The following is a 15229-nucleotide window of genomic DNA, read 5'->3' on the forward strand; positions in this document are numbered from 1 at the left end:
GCTATGTCTGTATAATATTAAAACACCACAAAGAGAAGCAAAAAATTATTTAATTATCCAAGTCAGATTAATGTTCCTTAACAAAAACTCTCACAAAGTTGTTGCTTCTTGAATAATAGGCAGAATTCTAAGAATGACCCTAATGCCCCTCACCCTTATGCAGTTTTCTCCCTTTTGCGTATAGTGAAATATCATGCCTGTGATTACATTATGCTATATGGCACTGCTGACAGTCAGGATAAGATGATGATAAGGAGATTATCCATGTGTTGAATCTGTTCACAGGAGCCCTTTAAAATTGGAAAGTTCTGTTGTGTTGGTAGCAGAAGGGAATTGGAGGGGATCTACCATAGGACAACTGCATTCAGCATTGATGGCTTTGAAAGCAGAGGAGATCACATGAGAAGAGAGGTGGGAGGCATCTGACAGATATGAAGAGAACTGAGAATTAAAGCCTACAATCACAAGGAACTGGATTCTACCAATAACCTAAACAAATTTGGATGAAGATTTTTTTTCTCCAGAGCCTTCAAATAAGAGCCCAGCTCAGTTAGTACTTTGATTTTGACCTGTTGAGACCCTGCACAGAGAATTCAGACTTCTGACCTACATATTCTGAGATAATAAATGGGTATTGTTTTAAACCACTGAATTTGTGGTAATTTGTTAACCACAGGAATAGAAAAATGATACAAATAAGGAATTCTGAAAGGCAGTAATTCTCAAATCTACCATAAAGCATTCACATAAGGGGGCATACCCTATGTGAATAAATACCAAAGAGGAAATAAATACCTAGTAGAATTAATGGGCCATACGGGAGTGTAATTTAACTTTATATGAAACTGCTGCACTGTTTTACACAATGTCTGTACCATTCCTACTAGCAATTTTTAAGAGTTGTAGCTCTTCCATATTATTGACTGGCATTTTGTATTGTGGTTTTATTATTATTATTGCAGTTGTTATTATTTCAGTAACTCCAGTAGGTGTGCTGTATATTATTTTTGTTTGTTTGTTTGTCTTTTTGCCTTTTTCTAGGGCCACTCCTGCAGCCTATGGAGGTTTCCAGGCTAGGGTCTAATTGGAGCTGTAGCCTCCAGCCTACACCAGAGCCACAGCAACATGGGATCCAAGCTGTGTCTGCGACCTACACCACAGCTCATGGCAATGCTGGATCCTTAAACCACTGAGCAAGGCCAAGGATCAAACCCACAACCTCATTCTTTAACCACTGGGCCATGATGGGAACTCCTATATGTTATTTTTAATTTAATTTGCATTTTCCTAAAAACTAAGGATACAGAACGTCCTATAATGTGCATATTTCTGAACCATAACTCTTCTCTTTGATACACGCACAAAATTTTGCCAAATTTTCTATTCAGTTGTTTTTCTTTTCATTGTTGAGTTGTAAGCATTTTATGTATATACTCTGGATACATGTGCATTATCATGTATGGGTCTTGCAAATATTTCCTCCCAATATAGCTTATCTTCCAACTTTTTTAAAAAAACAGGATCTTTTAGAGAGAAACATCTTTAATTTTTATAAAGGCTAATACATCATTTTTTCTTATATAATTTGCATATTGTGACCTATATAAAAACAATCTTTCCCTATCCCAAGAATGAAAACAATTTTCCTATATTTCCTAACCAGAAGTTTTATCATTTTAGGCATTTAAGTCTAAAATCCATTTCAAGTTGAGTTTCTCCTGTGTTATGTACTAGTTGAAGTGTGTTTTTTTTGTTTGTTTTTTATTTTTTGTAATCTGATTATCATTTTATTATTTTTATAAGATTTTTATTTTTTCTATTATAGTTGATTTATAATGTTCTGTCAATTTCTGCTGTACAGCAAAGTGACCCAGTCATACATAGGTATACATTCTTTTTCTCACATTATCCTCTATCATGCTTTATCATAAGTGACTAGATATAGTGCTGTGCTATACAGCAGGATCTGTGCTATACAGCAGGATCCTGTGCTATACAGCAGGATCTCATTGCTTATCCATTCCAAAGGCAATAGTTTGTATCTACTAACCCCAAACTCCCAATCCATCTCACTGCCTCCTCCTCCCCCTCACCATTGGGAACCACAGGTCTGTTCTCCAAGTCCATGAGTTTGTTATTTTTCTGTAAATAGCTTCATTTGTGCCATATATTAGATTCCACATATAAGAGATATAATACGCTATTTGTCTTTCTCTTTCTGACATCACTTAGTATGAGAATCTCTAGTTCTATTCATGTTGCTGAAAATGGGATTACTTTGTTCTTTTTTATGTATGAGTAGTATTCCATTGTGTATATATACCATATCTTCTTAATCCATTCATCCATTGATGGACATTTAGGTTGTTTCCATGTCTTGGCTATTGTGAATAGTGCTGCAGTGAACATAGGGGTGAACGTATCTTTTTCAATGAATGTTTTGTCTGGATACATTCTCAGGAGTGGGATTGCTGGGTCATATGGTAGTTCTATATTTAGTTTCCTGAGATACCTCCATACTGTCTTCCATGTACAAATTTACATTCCCACCAACAATGATGGAGGGTACCCATTTCTCCACACCCTCTCCATTTTGCACTATTTGTTGAAACACTACTTTTTTGCTATTAAGTTACATTGAAAACCTTGTCAGGAGTTCCCATTATGGCGCAGTGGTTAACGAATCCTACTAGGAACCATGAGGTTGCAGGTTCGATCCCTGGCCTTGCTCAGTGGGTTAAGGATCTGGCGTTGCCATGAGCTGTGGTGTAGGTCACAGATGTGGCTCAGATCCCATGTTGCTGTAGCTCTGGTGTATGCCGGTGGCTACAGCTCCGATTAGACCCCTAGCCTGGGAACCTCCATATGCCATGGAAATCGGCCCTAGAAAAGTACAAAAAAAAGAAAAAAAAAGAAAACCTTGTCAGAAATTAACCAAAGGAGTGTGGGTGCATATCTGCATTTTTGTTCTGTTAAAATGAACTCTCTCTACCATTATGCCAGTACTATACTATGTTGATTACTAAAGCTTTGGATACTTGGTCTTGAAATTAGGTAGTGTGAGTCTTCCACATTTTTTTTTCTATTTCAAAATTGTTTTGACACTCCCAGTTCTTTTATTTATTCATGATAATTTTTAGACAGATTGTCTGACTCTACAAAAAGTCTGTAGAATATTTGACTGAAATTGTCTTGAATCTATAGATTGATTGGGGAAGAATTGATAGGTCAACAGTATTGAGGTTTTAAATCCATGAACATGGTATGTCTTCCCATTTATTTATGATTTATGTCTTCTTTGATTTCTCTCATCAGTGGTTTGTACTTTTCAGTACGTATCTCTTACACACATTTCATTGGCTTTATCTCTAAGTAGTCTACATTTTTTATTATACTGTAAGTGGTATTTTTGTTTAATCTCAATTTCTAATTTACTAGTACATAAAAGCACAACTTTTATATTGACCTTGTATCTTGAGAAATAGCTAAACCCATTTCTTAATTTTAAGGGTTTTTTTTTTTTTTAGCATTTTCAGTATAGATAATCATATTGTCTCTGAATTAAGACAGTTTTCTTTCCAAACGTATAAATTTTATTGTTTTCTTTTCTTATTGCACAATACAATGTTAAATAAAAGCAATGAAAGCTATTATTCTTTTTTTTTCCCTGACCCTAAAAGTAAAGCATTTGTTTTTTCAGTATAGATAATTTTAAGAATTATAAATTCTTTAAGAATTTTAAGAATTATAAAATTATAAAATAAAATTATAAAATTTTAAGACCACTAATATTATGGTAGATGTAGATATTTTATTGATGCCCTTTATTGGCTTGAAAAAGTTCTCTTTAACTTGAAATTTTTTGAAGATTTTTAAATTATGAATGGAAGTTGGGTTTTGTCAAGTGACTTTTTTGCATCTATTGAAAAGATTGTAAATGTTTTTTTCTTTTTTACTCTGTCAATCTGGTGAATTATATTGAATGACTTTTTGTGTTAAACCAACTCTGCATTCTTAGGATATATCTAACTTGGTCATGATTAAGTTATATTTTCACTTAGTGACAGATACAATTGGTAAATATTATGGTAAGAATTTTTGTGTTTATAAAGGATGGATATTGGTTTATAGTTTTTTGTCCTTATATATATATCCTGTGTGTGTGTGTGTGTGTGTGTGTGTGTGTGGTTAAAGTAATACTGGTGTCATAGAATGATTTGGGAAATGCTGTCTTATTTTCTATCTTCTGAAAGAGTTTTGTTAGAATTCCTACTAAAATTATTAGTTTTTAAGACTATTTTGTTTGACATTACTATAGTCATTTCATTTTCTGTTGATTACTATTTTCACTGTATATCTGCTTATATCATTTTATTTTTAACTTACTAACATCTTCAGAATCCTTTTTGCCTCATAACATTCACAGGTATGTATATGTGTATATATATATATATATATATATATATATATATCTCAGGTTTATAATATAAATAATTAATGAAATAATCAATAGAAATAATTTGTAAAATTCTAACTTCAAAGAGTGTTTTACCACGTCATGATTTAAGAACTTGGCACCAGCATTCCTCCTTACCATTCTTTCTGTTTTGATTATGTATTTCACTTCTCCCTATGTTATAAATTCCACGATATGTTATTACTGTTGTTATTAAACACTCAGTTATCATTTACATTTCCTATTTAAAAATAAGAAAAAAAGATATATTTTATATTTACTTGCATTTTACTATTTCTTTTACTCTTCTTTATTGATCTAAAATTCTATTTATATGATACTCTTTTTGCCTAAAAATCTTCCTTTAATAATTTTTTATAATTCAGATTTGCTAGCAGTCAACTTTTTCAGCTTTTCCCTTTCTGAAGTAGCCTTTACTTTTTGCCTTTATTTCTAGAAAAAAATTTGCTGGAGTTCCTGTCATGGGACAGCAGAAACAAATCTGACTAGGAACCATGAAGTTTTGGGTTCAATCCCTGGCCTCACTCAGTGGGTTAAGGATCTGGTGTTGTCGTGAGCTGTGGTATAGGTCACAAATATGGCTCAGATCTGGTGTTGCTGTGAATATGGCATAGGCTGGCAGCTACAGCTCTGATTTGACCCCTAGCCTAGAAACCTCCATGTGCCATGGGCACGGCCCTCAAAAAGACAAAAGGTAAAAAAAAAAAGAAAACATTTTGCTGGGCATAAAATTCTGAGTTGATAGTTTTGTTTTAGTCTTTTCAGTACTTAAAGTTGGCACTCCATCTGGCTGGCGTTAAGTAATGATAAATCTTCTGTACTTCTTATCTTTCTTCCTTGTTTATATGTCTTTTTATTCTTCAAGATTTTCATTTTATATTTGGCTTTATAAAGTTTGACTATGATGTGCCTACATTTTTGTTTGCTAGTTTTGTATGTTTTTTTCCATTTGTATTCATTCCGCTTGGTGTTCTCTGACCTTTTTGGATGTGTGATTTGTATTTCATAGTTTTGAAAATTCTTGCCATCCAATTCTTTAAATTTTCTCCAGTCTCAGAGTTCCCATCTTGGCTCAGTGGTTAACAAATTCAACTAGGAACCATGAGGTTGTGGGTTTGATCCCTGGCCTTGCTCAGTGGGTTAAGGATCTGGCATTGCTGTGAACTGTGATGTAGGTCACAGACGCAGCTGGGATCTTGCATTGCTGCAGCTCTGGTATAGGCTGGCAGCTACAGCTCCGATTAGAATCCTAGCCTGGCAACCTCCATATGCCTTGGGTGCGGCCCTAGGAAAGGCAAAAAGACCAAAACAAAACAAAACAAAACAAAAAAAAACCTTTTTTTTTCCAGTCTCCTAATTTTTTTTCTGAAACTTGACTTTCTTGTACATTAAACTGTTTGATATTCTCCAATAACTCTAGCATATTGTTTTTTTCATTGTTTTCCCTTTTTAGTTTCATTTTGGGTAATTTCTCTTTGCCTCTCTTCAAGTCTAAGTCCATTATTTCTTTAGCTGTGCATAGACTGTTGATAAAGCTATCAAAGTAATTCCTGATACCTAATTGAATTTTTAAAATTTCAAATGTTTGACATTTTTTTAGTATGAATCTCTGCTGAAATTCCCCATTTGTTCAATACTAGAGGATATCCATCTTTTCCATTAGACTCCTTAATATATTACTGATAGTTATTTTGAAGTTTCTGATTTTTTTAACATCTGACTCATTCTGGAGTCTGCTTCTGTTAACTGTGTTATCCTTTAAGAATGGATTTCTTTTCCCGTTGCATTTTTTTTTTTTTGTGTTTCCTAATTTCAGTTGAATGGTAAACATCATATTTCATAGAAATCAGTTGAAATTGAAATAAATGGCATTTGTGCCTAGAAGTAGGCATGTCTTTTCCTCTGTTAGACTGCTGGTGTGGAAGTTTGAACCAATCTATTCAGTAGTTTGCCTAGCTATAGATTTTGTTTTTGCTACTGTTACCTTCAATGCATCACAAATTTAAAATTCCTCCAGTTATAGGCTTTTTTCCATCTTGTGCTTAGGGTAAGGCCCAGAGTATTATTTTTTTTCTCCCTGTTCAATCTAAAGTTTTCTGTAAATCCTAGATACTTGTAAAACATTGAGGGGTTTTCTCTAAGTTCCGAACTGCTAGAAACACCTCTTCAAGGACCACTCGTGCATGTTATTGCCTGGTAGCCTTTGCTAAGCTTGTAATTGGGGCAATGACTCTCTATTTTCCTGGTCAAGACTCAGTCTTAAGCAGAGTCTTTGTGGCTGAGCATAGGAAATGGTATCTCTTCACTATTCCTGCCTATTCATCCCATGACAATTAACGTCATCTATCTGATAGGTTTCATGAAGGAAAGAGTTTTCTGCCCTGCTTCAGCAGTAGTATACCCCATTTTATAGTCCAGATTCTGAGCCTGGGAAAGATTTCCCTGCCCTTCCCCCAAGGACAGACAACTTTTGTTTCTATCCTTCTTCCAGAGGCAGTGAATATTTTCTTGATTGCTCAGGTAGAAAGGAGGGTTTCTGATCCTCCCTCTAGTGACTTAGCATATGCCCTTCCCCAGCAGTCCTAGGAACAGGAAGATTTGCTGCCCCTTTCTCAATGGCTTGAAAACAGAGACTGAGGAATAAATGTTGTGTGCTTATCCTTCAATGGCAGCTAATCACCTCTTTCATTTGTGTGCCACTAAAGTGAGCTCACTCTGTTCTTCTGCCTTTTTCTTACAACCACCCGGTGGAGGTCATGAAGAAAATGTGAGTAAGAGCTCCATTGAGTTCGGAGCTTTCAAAGTATTCTAAACTGATATCCTACCCCACATTCAGCCTCTGTATTATATTACAATTTTACCTGATTAATTATTAATTTCTTTGGCAATCAGCTCTTCTGTGCTCTGCTAAAGGTAAAATCCATGGGCTCACCTTCTTCAGAAATGTTTATCACTCCTTAGAATTCTGTTTGCTTTATTGGTTTGCAACCTCAGATCTCTTATGTATTCAAGAAAGTTATGATTTTTAGATCATCCATTTTCTTGCTGTTAGGGTGGAAGTAATGTTCATTTGTGGCTTTCTACACTTAAACAGAAGTGAAACTGGCGATGACCTTTTGGGTATTTGGTGAGCAGTGGCATAGTTTATTTTTCAGTGCAGAATAAAAATTTGAAAATCATATATTTTATCTTGTCACTTTTCTGCTTAAAACCTCTCCAGTGATTTCTTAGCTCACTTAAAATTCTGACATCATGCCACAACCCATAATTTCCTCCATCATCAGGCTGCTGCCAACCTCACACTCTGAACTCATACCACCCCCTCTAGCTCAGTGTGGTGAAGCCTTAGAGTACAGGTGGCCCTTATTTCAGTATACTAGACTTCTTTCTATCTCTGCATGTTTAACTCCAGTTGGAATGCTCTTGCTTCAGATTTTTGTGATTGGCTATTTTGTTTTCATTCACTTTACATCTGAAATGCTATTTCTCCCAGTTATTTCCTGAGCTCAAATCCCATTTTTGTATGACAATATAAAATGACATTTTGTTTCTTTAGTTCTCTCACTCCCCAAAGAAAATAAGTTCCATGAAAGAAGAGAAATTTTCTCTAGTCTCCATCTCAATATTCTTAGCACCTGGACCACCATTATTGGGCACACATTAGAAACTCAATAACTACTTACTGAAAGAAGATTGAATGAATGAATACCATAGCTCAGTGCATGTATGTGTGTGTGTGTGTGTCTGTGCGTGTCTGTGTGTCCTTGGTATCATCAGAGCCTAAAACACTTGCTTGAACATGGTAAAATTCAATAGATATTTCTTCAGTTAAAGAAATAAAGGAACAGAGATCTTAGCACAATACATCCAACAGATCTAACCCATGAGAAAAATTTTTAAAGTTTGTTATGAATACCTTTTTTTTTTAACTTCTCCAATATTTATTCTTTTTCACAGCACCCTCTCTTCTGGAGCCATCCTTTTCATTCTTAAAAAATTAGCCTCTTTCACGTTATAAGTGACTGAAATAGTATAAGTGATTTCCATCATAGAGGAAGTTATATTTTAAAAGGAACAACAGGAGTTCCCATTGTAGTGCAGCAGAAACGAATCTGATTAGTATCCACTAGGATTAGTTCAGTCCCTGGCCTCACTCAATGGGTCGGGGATCTGGTGTCACTGTGAGCTGTGGCATGGGTCACAGACCTGGTTCAGATCCTGTGTTGCTGTTGCTATGGTGTCCAGCAGCTGTAACTCTGATTCAGCCCCTAGCCTGGGAACCTCCATATGCCACAGGTGCAGCCTAAAAAGCAAAATAATAATAATAATAATAATAATAATAATAATAATAATAATAATAATAAAAGGAATAACAGCTTCAAATAAAAGGTGTGTAGGCCAGTGGCTACAGTTCCAATTTGACCCCTAGCCTGGGAAGTGCCATGGGTACAGCCAAAAAAAATACAAAAAAAAATTTTTTTTCCACACACATTGAAATGTAATTCCTCCCCCGCCTCTTTTTTTAAATAAAGGAAGTTGATCTCGGGAACCTCCAGCTACATTTCATAAAGGATCACCCCACTGTTTTTCACATGAGTAATCAGTGTGCTAATAAACATAGTAAAAAATCATTTCAATAAGATTTCTTTAATCCTTCTCTAGCTAAAATCTTCAGATCAGTTCTTTAAGTATAATTGGGAGAGAAAATTAATAACAACTGAGTTACATTTTCTCTAGTTTGCAAATAAAATTTTGACTAATGTAATATGCAAATATATTATTAATTTTCTGAGTCAATGTGACTTATTACTTTAGTATTCTTTTTTAGGACTATCTATTATGTAGCTTTTGGATATTTTTGCTTGTCATAATCTTCTGCTGTCATCTCTACAACCACTTCTCCATCTTAAATTATAATCCAGTTTAAATAAACACATGAGAATGGCAAAGATGGAAATCATTGTGCTGTTTTACCTTACAATTTGAGGGAAGAGGGTTACCGTGGAATTTTGTAGAGCTGATAAAACTTTATTTTGCTCTCACAAGAAGGAATATAAGAAGCAATATAATATGAACATCTATAAATATCCATTTCATATTTGTTATTCTTTCTTCTTTATTTTTTTCACTTGAAAATTTGATCGTTTTACCTTGTCTTAAATTTGTATTCATTAAGAGTTATTTATGCACTAGAGCTCTGCTAAAATTCCCCGATTTAAAATATCCAAGTTTCTGATAACATAATAAAACCTCAAATATTTGGCACCTATACAGTTGGCACCTTTCAACAAATGGAATTCTAGGGAATACAGAATTATAGTCAAAAGTTAGGAAGAGCTATTGAAAGAAGTCAAAGGCATTGAGTTCAAAGAAATGTCCTGCTCGGGCGATCTCTGTAAGATCAAAGTGTTATGGGGTTAGTTGGAACGACAAGCATGCAATAAACACACTCTGCTGTAGGGTCACAGTGCAAATGAGCATTGAAGCTGAGCTGAAGAGAAGTAGGGGAACAGTGATGAGCAGGCAAGAGAAAGGGCAGCAGGAGGAAGAAAAAATATCAAGATAAAGGAAGAGAAGGAGGGTTAAGGTATGATTGGTATAAGATAGACAGGTAAGAATGATAGGAAATGAAACATCAAGAAAGGAAAGAAGAAAGCTGAAAGACAATAATGGAGACAAGAGGAAATAAAAATATGAATGATCTGAGCCCATGAGAGAAAGGAATGTTATCTAGAATATTCTACTAAAAAACATGAAAATTAAGAATTAACTCTTTAATTTTTATTAGAGCATATTAGCAAATAAAACACTTGTTTTGAAAAGATAAAAACTCAAATTGCCTACTCAATTGTAAGACACTTTTCACACGGATTACCCCTTTGCTCCCTATGGGGGTCTGTTCAGTCACTGTTGTCATAACTATGTTCATAGATTAGAAAACTGAGTCGTAGACATTTTAAGTAACATGCCCAAGATGTTAGCCTGGTAGAATGAGAAACTGGATGAATATATAACTGTCCTCAAAGATCGTGGTCCAGTTATACTATTTTGTTTGTATCCTTTTTTTTTATCCTCTGTATTTTGTCATCAATGACATTCACGTAGCCAAGCTTCCTTCCCATGAATTCTCTCAAGTTCTTTATGTGATAAATACATCTTTGTAATGCCTATCCTCTTGCCTCATATTCTCATAGACATTAATAGGATTCATATTCAGATTTATAAGACTCCTTTCTTATTAACAGTGTTGGCTTTGGTTCTGGGCTCACCTCTGTGATGAGGAAATGCCTGCTGATTTTGGCCAAGAAGTATAAATTGAAGTGTTCTTTCCATTACCAACCCTATTGGTTTCCAAAACTAAAAGTGAATATTAAAAGTCCACATCACATCAAAATACTTGGATTGCATCTTCATTTTAAATGCCATGTGGCTCTTTAGGATACCTATCACAGAAATTTACCTTTTTTTTTGTCTTTTTAGGGCCATGCCTGTGGTATATGGGAATTCCCTGGCTAGGGGTTGAATCAGAGCTATAGCTGCCTGCCTATGCCACAGCCACAGCAATGCTGGATCCTTAACCCACTGGATAAAGGCCAGGGATCTAACCTGCATCCTCATGGATACTAATTGATTTCATTACCACTGAGCCATAATGGGAACTCTAGATAAACTTACCTTTTAATGCCCATCATATTTCATTAGCTATATTAGCTAACATATCTTTAATCACTACTTCCTTCAAACTTTGTGGTGCTAAAATTGCTAATTGAAATGATTGACAGTAGATTTATAAGAACTGATTCTCCTGTTGATTCTGATGATTTAAGGGGTTTAATGTATATGTACCACATTTATGTTTAAGGCTAGATGCATATATAAAAATATGTTTTTGAGATTATAAAGATCATTTTGTTTTCACATTTTCTTTTCATTCATAATGAAAGTCAGTACAGATTTCGAGTGGTTGCTGGAAGTGGAAAAGGAAACTGGGATCTGGACAAATCTCACTTAAAATAAAACAAATATTAGTTAAATGGAGAAAGAAACAATTTAGTATCTCAGAAACAGCATCAGAACTAAGATTTCCTGGAGTTCCTGTCGTGGCTCAGTGGCAATGAATCTGACTAGTATCAGTGAGGATGTGGGTTTGATCCCTGGCCTCTCACTCATTGTTGCCATGAGCTGTAGTGTAGGTAGCAGACACAGCTTGGATCCTGTGTTGATGTGGCTGTGGCATGGACCAGCAGCTGCAACTCCAATTCAACCCCTAGTCTGGGAACTTTCATATGCCACAGGTGCAGCCCTAAAAAGAAAAAAAAAAAGATTTCCTCATTCCATACATAATTTCTGTGAAAAATGTTTAAGCCTGGTGAAACAAATAACCATGAGGAATGCACCATACTGTGATATCGATAGTGTGAAAATATGTGTTTCATTTTATTTAATTGGTTTAGTTTCTCATAGAAAAGTAGCATGCTAGTGGTAGTAGATGTAAGGTAGATATACTTTCACTGATAGTGTAAGTGAGAAAATAAGTGAGTCATGTAATTTGTCAATTCTTTCGAAAATTTGAGAAGAAGATCCATGAGCAGAGCCTAGGCCATTTAATCCCTACTCATATTTTTCCCATTGTTTCTATTTCTGAGAGGATAAAAGAAAGTGTTTCTATATACTAACAGGAACACAGTAATGTTTATACTATGTATTTAATAAATATTTTCAAAGCAATGGTGGATGCATGGATTTGAAAAGCCCTAATTTTACTGCCCATTCATTTCTGACATTAAAATTTTGACACTGGATTAACATTGATACTCTTGCCCTCATGATGGAAGCAGACTATTTAAGCAAGTTAAGTCAGGATATCTTGAGAAACTTAAAAATCTCTATAGAGTTTATCCTGATACCAACACAGACTCTTTTTATAGATAGAAATGGTACAGTTATCTTTAACCTGAGTTCTCTAGAGAGTACTCAATAGAAAAAAAAGTGGGGTGAACTGAGGAAACTGCAGCCATAATCATGGATAACCTGGAGTTCAGGAGTTGTGAGTTTATATGGAAAAACTTACAGCTTTACTTTCAAACACCTCTAATTGAAATTTAGCATATTCTTTATATAATTAATGTAGCACCAGCCATGGTAATATTAGTAGTACCTTGTCATCAGTATTATTACAGCCATATTAAATTAGCAGATATTTCAAAATGTTATGTACACTAAAATTTGTTATTTATTATATCATGTTTTAAAATATTTTGATAATTGGATTTTATTATTACTAGTTTTCCTTCTTAATTCTTCACATTAAATTTTATACATATTAAAATATTGGTTTGAGGAGTTCCCTCGTGGCTTAGAGAGCTAAGGATCCAGCATTGGCACTGCTGTAGTTTGAGTTCAGTCTCTGGCCCTGGAACGTCTGTTTGCCACAGGCACTGCCAAAAAATAAAAATAAAAAAACTAGTTTGAGAGGTGTCCTCAGACTGGCAAAGTGATCCATTACCACAAGACATTGGGTATTTCTGATGTCTAACTGCACTAATCCAAACATCTAATGTCACTCTTTGGTAACTATGATCTTAAATGATCTTACTTCCTCTATTCTCTACTCTGAGATCCAGTCTACATTCAAAAACAAGAAGTATCTTTAGAATATGTAAATATTATCTCCCTCTCCCTCTCAAAACCCTCTAATGCTTTCCCAATACATTGAGATACAAATCCAGATTCCATACTCTCATCTAAATACCATGTATCTTTTTTTTTCCTGTTTCTTTGACCTAACATCTCACACTTTCCTTACTCAACATGCTCCATCATGAGGACTTTCTTTCTATTGTCATACCAGGTTTGAGCCTAAGGCCTTTGGTTTGGTTTGGCTCTTTGAAATTCTTTCCTCCAACTCCTCTTCCACATCACATATTTACAAGGATTTTTCTCCTCCTCAGATCTCATCTCAAATATCATCCTTTAAGATTTTTTTCTAACTATGATCATGCTTTCCTCCCCAAACCACTGTCACATCACCTCCTGTATTTACTTCAGAGTGGTTATCACTATCTGAAATTTTCTTACCAATAATTATTCACATGCTTATTACCTGTCTTTCCTTTGCCAGGTATAAGGTCCAGGAATGCAAAAACTTTGTCTCTCTGGCTCACCACTTTAAATCCTGTGGAACATAATAGGAACCCTATAGATATTTATTGTGTGTATGAGCCTCATCATTTTATTGAAGACAAAACTAGGGCACAGAATGCTTAATTAGTTTCCTTGTCATTCCACACAGTGATACAGACACTGAGAACACCTGCAATTAAATTTTGATCACCTGTTGGTATTTTATTTTTGAATGTAGTTAACAAATTCATACATTATTGAAAACTATGTTTTTTTTCTGTATTGATTGAATTTTTCAGTAATTTTTCATACTCACTCCTAAAAATATTAATTTATCCAAGAATCAAAGCCTACATTATTTTTATAGCACTGTTTAACTTACCCTAAAATTACTTTGAAATCCTAATTTTAAAAATTATACTTTGTTAGGTCTATATTGGTCCTTGGATGGTTTTTATGCAACAGGGCCCTCTTTGTCCAACCAACATTGGATAGTCCATCAGATACTCCTCAGGTTATTTAAAGACAGTTCATTGTTTTTCAGCCTATGGTTAAGTAAAAAATGTAATCATATAATCAATAGCTTAATTTCAAAGCAACTGGTTCATTTAGCTTCTAAGCCTTTTGGAAATGTTTGAATGTGGATTAAATACCATATTTCATTAGCTTTCAGTTCATTTTGATTTACAAAACTTAGTATTTCCTTTTTGTAGAAAGAAATCTACTCTAATAGATCTAGCTTGCTTATTTTCATGAAATAGCTGAGTAAATAATAAACAGTCTAGTTGAAAACAGGACCTCGGCTGGTCTTTAAAACCAGCTGAACTAATAAACCAACTTGTCAGAGCTGTTCTTCCCAGAGCATTTCTTTCCTTTGATGCTACTAGCCTGTAGGTACTCTCATTTACTATAGGATTTGTATTTGTGATACTAGTCAAATCATGTGAAAACCTAGATGTTTTGGACAAAGCAATAAACAGATGACCTAAGTGGGATTAAACTTTTATAAAAGAGCTTTCTCTGCTTTAGTCCCAGAATCTGTTGGTGTTCTGCCTGGTGGTGTGATCAAAGCCAGATATGTCTGGCACAGAGTAAAGACAAATTATGACTGCCTAACAGAGTAGCAGCAAGCAAGTTAGGCAGGTAATGCAGAATTCTTATGGAAGCGATGATGCTCATGTTTCATGTTATGAAAATAGAGTGAATCTGGATGGTGAAAAACCGAGTCATGCCAGAGCATTTGAGTCACCTATGTGTATGCCTGCTAGGGAGTTTTCCTTTGTTCTTTTTAGAGACACTTGGCTTATTTTAATGGCTTTTCCATGCATGGCATAATCACCAGCTATGTGATTAACCATGTCTAGTTAAGTTATTTCATCACATCAAAAGTAATGTAAAATAGCTTTTCTGTTGACTGGAAAGCTGAGTTTGGTGGTTATGAATGTACCAGACATCAAAGAGCTCTATTATTTACAGACTGTATGGAAGCAAGCCAACAGCATTGTAAGTTTCCCCTCTATTGCTCCTTCCTTTAAGTGGAGTCATCACCCACGAGACTGGAGGGAAGGAGGTGATTTCTATAATAGCCCACTCTTGCACTTTTTATCCAAATAGGAAGGATGGTGACCA

This window comes from Phacochoerus africanus, chromosome 2 (genome assembly GCF_016906955.1).
Source record: "Phacochoerus africanus isolate WHEZ1 chromosome 2, ROS_Pafr_v1, whole genome shotgun sequence".
In the NCBI taxonomy this organism is placed as follows: domain Eukaryota; kingdom Metazoa; phylum Chordata; class Mammalia; order Artiodactyla; family Suidae; genus Phacochoerus; species Phacochoerus africanus.